Source organism: Rhineura floridana, chromosome 7 (genome assembly GCF_030035675.1).
Source record: "Rhineura floridana isolate rRhiFlo1 chromosome 7, rRhiFlo1.hap2, whole genome shotgun sequence".
Classification (NCBI taxonomy): Eukaryota; Metazoa; Chordata; class Lepidosauria; order Squamata; family Rhineuridae; genus Rhineura; species Rhineura floridana.
Window position 1 is genome coordinate 118259535 of NC_084486.1, and position 6847 is coordinate 118266381.

Sequence of the window (6847 nt, forward strand, 5' to 3'; positions counted from 1 at the left end):
AAACAAATATAAAACAGTTGCAAACAACTTAAAGAAACATAATTCTGAATTTTGGATTGGGTGAGTGAAGTTGCTTATCATTGAATTGCAGTCCTGTTCATGCTTCCCTGTCTGAATAAGCCCCATTGAATACACTGGGACTTGCTTCTGAGTAAACATGCATAGGATTGCACTATAGATATATTTACAGGTTGTGTAAATAATAAACATCTTTGACATTAATGCTTATACAAATATTTCTTCATACTATGTCTTGATAGCTATCTGATTTCACACTATGGTTGTAAATTATTATTTAGCAATGATTATTTTGTCTACATTTTAAGTGTGCCCTTCTTCCTTGGGGTGGTCATGGTCCCCCTCTGTTGTTTTCACTCTGAGGAGCAGATTAGGCTGAGAGATGGTGCATAGCCCATGGTCACCCAGTATACTTCGTAGCTTATTTCCATTTTTAAATTTAATTAAAATTATTTATACGTAGGTAAAGTTTATGAAGTAATGCAGATCCACATAATACATTTAAAGCATATCCAGCTCGCATTTAAAGCACATGACTTCCTCTAAAGAATTATGGGAAGTGAAGTTTCCCCCTCATAGTTGTAGTTCCCACCACCCTTAACAAACTACAGTTCCCAGGATCTTGTAGTGGGATTCATGTGCTTCAAATGTATGTTGAATGTGCTTTAAACACATGATATGGATCTGCCCTAGAATGCTGTGCATTCATTAGTGAATTGAAAATAACAATTTTAAAAGATACGTTTTTAAACAGGGCTGTAGCTCAGTGGTAGGGCACATGCTTTGCATGCAAAGTTCCAAAATTCAATATCTGGAAGAGACTATTGCCTGGAATCCTGGATAGCCAATACTAGTCCATGTCACCAGTACTGAGCTAGATGGTACCAAATGGCTTGACTTGGTACAAAAGAGGAAAGAGACCCAACGGCCACAGTGAAATTTATTTATTTATTTTATTTACAACATTTATATACTGCTTTATTGTAAAAAAAAAAAAACCTCAAAGCGGTTTATAGCAGGAATTAAAATAATAAAATTATTGGCAAAAAGAGTTAAAGGCAGGTATTTAAAAACATTCAAAATAATAAAACCAACAATGAGTTAAAAACAGATATAAAAAACATAATAGCTTCTAAATGCCTGGGTAGGCTTGCCTAAACAAAAATGTTTTCAGCAGGTGCCAAAATGAGTACAATGAAGTCACCTGCCTAATGTAAATAGGCAGGGAGTCCCAAAGCGTAGGTACTGCTACACTAAAGGATCAATTTAGCCTGACACTGATTTTATGACTTTATGCCTTCTATGTTAAATTTTACCCTTGTAGTCCCCTTTAGTACCAGTCCCTATATATATGTATATATATGTGTGTGTGTAGTGTTTTATATATTTTAATTGTATTTTATGTATTTTAATTTATTTTAATGTTTTTGTGATTTTACTGCTTGCAATTTTATTATGTACATGTCTGATTTTATTTTTGTAAGCCACCCTGAGTGCCCTATTACAGGGTAGAAGGACGGGATAGAAATATTTTAAATAAATAAATAATTTCTTACAACAGCAGTACTAGGTGGCACCCATAACATGGAAAACACACCTTGAACTTGGCCTGGTAGCAAATCGGCAACTAGTACACATTTCAGAGCAGATGTATTATGTGCTAATAGGGTCTCACTCATGTCAGCAACCGTGCCACAGCATTCTACACTAGCTGCAGCCCCCAGGTCAGGTTGTGCTGCATGGGGATTTCTATGACCTTGGCTAACTGGTTGCCAGGATTTTAAAAGTTTTTATTAGGAACCCTGACTGGTTATGGGATGCTGAATTTTCTGCCTTACTCATAGGAATCTTGTTGTGGTTTGTATGGTATTGCATTTAGGAAATCATCACTGTCTTTTGTTTCTCTTTTTCTATTTGCATTCAGTTACCTCTGAGCTTATTCCCTTACATCCATAGAAGCAACAACAGTGGTCCATGTGGTCAGCTCAACCCTCTGAAACCCACTGATGATGCACCTTGTTATTTGCATGATGGCTTGTTTCTTGCCCAATAGTGCTAAAAGAGAATTCACATACTGGGAAGTGTGGTTGCAAATGTTGTTCACAAGTTGCTGCCTATGCAGGTAGACCAAACCATGTGTGTTTTCTCTCTGTCAATTATTACTCACTGGAATTGGGTTGGCTGAACGTGAGTTTATAGCAGCCCACAGAGCAGGCAGGAAAGAATAGAGAATCTTCTTAACTCTTAGTCATTTCTCAAACCTCTCTCTGGAGTGAAGGGTCAAGTCTGTAAAGAGGTTTGGAGCAGCCATGTTAAAAGGCAGGCAGGGCATTCCAGGCAGGGCATTCCAGGCAGGGGGTTACCAACCCTGCTTTGATATGGATATTGTTGCAGAGGATACCTAGTCAAGCCTTACCAACAGCACAATCCTAACAATATCTACTCAGTCCTGTTGAGTTCTATGGGGCTTAGTCCCTTTGTGTGTTTAGAATTGCATGCTTCAGGGGCATCCATCTTTACTCCTGAGTGCTCCCATCTAATACCTACAACATTAGACTCCCTTCTTCCTACAATGTCTTTCTGGTGACTGGCTGGGCACTTAAACCATCTTGCCAGAAGCAAGTAGGCTAGATTAAATGTTCTTTTCCCAAGCTCTCTAAACAGGTGAAAATGAATGATCCCATCACTTCAGCTGGACCTGGGAACACCCTCATTTAGCTAAGATTTCTATCTTAATTTCCAATCAGATATTTTTTTTTCTTTGAGTGGTTTGCTCCAAGCAACTGTGGTTGATGATTAATGTATCATGCTTAGTGACATCATTAGGACCGCCCATTATGACATCACTAGGGCCTGCCCCTGAAATCTCAGGGTTTGGGATGCTTCTGACCTGGCAACGCTAGTATGAAGTGTTAACTTCAGCTGCACATTCAGAGCCGCATAAAGAGGAATGGGGAGGGGGACTGTAAACAGTCAGCCAAACGACCATGGAATGCAAGAGGCATGTATACATTTAAATGCATATATTTAAATTTTAAATGTGTAAAAGCTAAGCACATCCAACTGTTACCAGCTGAAATCTTTAATTAGTCACTTATATATTTCTTAAAACCAGACACTTTATCGGTTTTGCTGCAACAGAGCAATGCAGTAAACCCTCTCGTCTGTATTGTATACTAAAAATATTATTGTGTGTAGCAATATCTGGAATAGGAAGCTAGCTGGAACATCAAGCAGCCATCCTCAATCCGGTGCCCTTCAGATGTTTTGGATCTCAGCTCCCATCAGCCATCTTGTTATTGCATAGGTTTTTTTAGTCACTTGTTACCCAAAGGTTTCCAAGCCACTAATAGTAATAATAATAATAATAATAATAATAAAACCAAAACAGTAAAAAAAAAATAGTAACACCCCCATACAGTCACCAAAAGTTTTGGCAGCACAAAAAACATCACCTCAGTATATGAAATGCCTGGGAAAAAAGATAAATCTTTACCTGACGCTGAAAAGATGTCAAGAAAGGTGCCATGCAGACCTCACTATAGGATGGGAACTGTAGTCCAGAACATCTGGAAATCATCAGACTGGGGAAGGCTACTCTAGAGTGGATGTCCTCCTGCCACTGTTGTCTTGTTAGTCATATGCTAAATCCCCACTTCGTAGCTCTTGTCATCATCATGAACATCATTATGCTTATTTAGCTCTCATTCAGTATGACATATAATTAAAAAATAAACATAAAAATGGCAACTAATGGAAGTATAATCAGAGGGCAAAGTAAAAACAGATTGAAACAGCAATCCTTAAGTAGGATTAAGCCCCACTGAACACAGTGGAGCTACTTTGAAGTAAATATGGAGCAGGTTGTGCTTTGAAGGTGCAATCATTAAACAGCCAGAAGAGTGACTGTATACTATAGTCAGCATGGATTTTTTGCATTCTGCAATGTTAAATTTAAAATACCCCCCATGCCATTCTGATCCTTCCCATAAGCTCTTTTCAAAACAAAACCTTACAAAACCTATAGTCCTGAACTCAGAAACGCTTGCTTAACAGCCCTTTAAATTTTCATGGTGATCCACAAAACAGTAAGAGAGAATCGAGAGTTCAAAGTGTAAAACGAGAGAGAGAGAGAAACCAGACCCCTTTTGGACTTTTTTCTGTCAGAGTTCTCATAATTTGTTGAAATTAATTAAAAATTACCCATGTTGACAAAGTAACTGTAATCCTATTACTGACCTTGCCCCATACTTGGACCTTCATCTTCTGCAGTTTAAAAGTTTAAAAAATGCCTGGCTGATTTTTAATTAATTTAAGAAATGTAGCATTGAACTGAATGATAATGTCAGGCATGCTCAGCAAGAAGCAACTGTCAGTGTTCTAAAAGCCAGACTCACAGCTTCTGGGCTTCCCTAATCAGGGGGCCACACCCACGCCAGACCTTTATTTCACTTTACACAGTCATAGCTTCCCCCAAAGAATCCTGGGAAGTGTAGTTTGTGAAGGGTGCTGAGAGGAGACTCCTATTCCCCTGACAGAGCTCCAGTGGCCAGAGTGGTTTAACAGTCAGCCATTGTGACTGAAGCTCTGTGAGGGGAACAGGGCATCTCCTAGCAACTCTCAGCACCCTTCACTAACTACACTCCCCAGGATTCTTTGGGAGAAGCCATGACTGTCTAAAGTGAAATAAAGGTCTGGTATGGCTGTGGCCAGGGACAGCTTTGGTTTAAATTTGTGTGGGAGGCTACATCTGCCTGCTGTAGAATAAAAAGATGGGGAAAACCCTGAAAAAGAATGATACTGTTTACAATGTTTTCCTTTTGGAAAGGAAAGCGGCTTCCCCTCTACCCAGTGCCCACCCACCCAATCCCCTCCCCTCCCCCTCCCCTCCCCTCCCCCTTTCCTGCCTTCACCTCCCCTTCCTGCCCTCCTCCCCCCGCCACCACTCACCATATGGTCAGAGACACGTTACCAAATTCTTCCAAGCTACCCAGGAAGGGGATTGGACTGTGAACAACCAACCCAAATTGCGTTTGCATTTTTACAAATTTGTAGGGCAGTACAATATCCCAGAGAGGTGGTCAGGTCTCCTGCTCCCCTGGTACATTCACTATAGCTGCCCTGTTTCCCACTTTTTAAAGTTTGATAGAAATATCTGTTAGCTATAGGTACGTTCTTAAACCACAAGGTTTTTTGCCTATTAGTTGTATGTATATATACATACCAGGGGGATTCAACATGGTGCCCTCCAGATGTTTTGGACTCCAATTCCCATCATTCCTAGCCAGCATGGCCGACGATCAAGGATGATGTGAGTTGCAGCCTGCAACATCTGGAGAGCACTACGTTGGCTATCCCTCCATTACACAAAATACTTCAGAAAGTTGAGCACATATCACTTAATTGTAAGACAGCTAATGCATAAAACAGCATTAAAAAACTAAAGGCATTTATTCTAAGTGTTTATGTTATAATTCTTCAGATATCTGCTGGAGAAAGGAGTGGTATTCATTATCTCAGGAATACTACACAATCAAGAACACTGGCATCTTTGTGTGGAAAAACAAGCACATACCACCATTACCCAACATATATAAGAATTTGAAGTGCCAAATGATATACAGTCCCCACATACACATGAGGAAATAATAATTATGAGTGTTCCTGCACTTGCAGAGCTGACGCCAAACCAGCACCACCCACTTAAGAGAGCGAGAGAGAGAGAGAGAGAGAGATCAGCAGCAGACTTTGAGAAACCCTGAAGTGTGCAGATACACAAAAAATCCTTGGGGTGGGGGAAAAGAGGTGAAAAAACAGCAAAACAGCCCTATTATAACTCAATGGCATGGAGCAAGGGCTGACTGGGAGGGGAGGTGGGAAATAGACAACTAGATGAGAAGGGAGAATTAAATGGAGTGGCTGGAACAGGAGGAAAAAATGATACATAGATATACCTATGAAGGGGTAGAAAGAACTCTGTGTGGCAGGAGCTGCCCTGCTCTGCTTCTGGTTCTGATCTATGGAGAAGAGTCTTTCCAGGGAGGGCAAGGCAGCCAGAACTGCCACTGTCATCTGGGAGGTGACGATAACTCCTTTAAGCACCCTCCAACTCCTAGGTTTATAGTCACCTCAAGTTAGCTGTCTGAAGAAAGAGTTGTATGGCAGGAGCAGCCCTGTCCTCTTGGCCTAGATATGATCACCTGCACTGGTCCTGGACCTGATCTTCCATGGAGGGCGAGGCAGTCAGAACTGCCACTGATATAGATGACAGAGGAGCGAAACTCCATCAGGACCACTCCTGCAAGGTTTCTAACTGCCATCAAGTCAGCTGTCTAAGGGAAGAACTATACGAGAGGAAGAGTGGCCCTGCCCTCCTGGTCTGGACGTTGTCACCCAGTCTGCTGCTGGATTTGAGTGCTTCAGACTGCTCTTCTGAAAGAGCAAGACAACCAGACCTGTCACTGACACATTGGCTGTCACTTGAAAAATTTGCACTTGAGCTTGTTTGTCCCTACCGCCATTCTTGTGTCATGTATTTTTAGATTGTGAGCCTGAGGGACAGGGACAGTACTGATTTTTGTAAGTCGCTCTGATAGCCTTTTTGGCTAAAGGGTGGGAAATAAATGCCACAAATAAATAGGAAACACTTTTTTTCTGGTTGTTTTCTGGTTTACACCAAGAAGCTGTATTTAAATGTCCCCAAGGATGGAAGATAGAGCTGCCCACAAAAATAAATGAAAAAGTAAATAATACAATGTAGTTGGGAATGGCCATCTGTGCCCCCCCCCCATGCCCAAAGAATATAGCAACAAAAGAGTCGTTTGGGCTT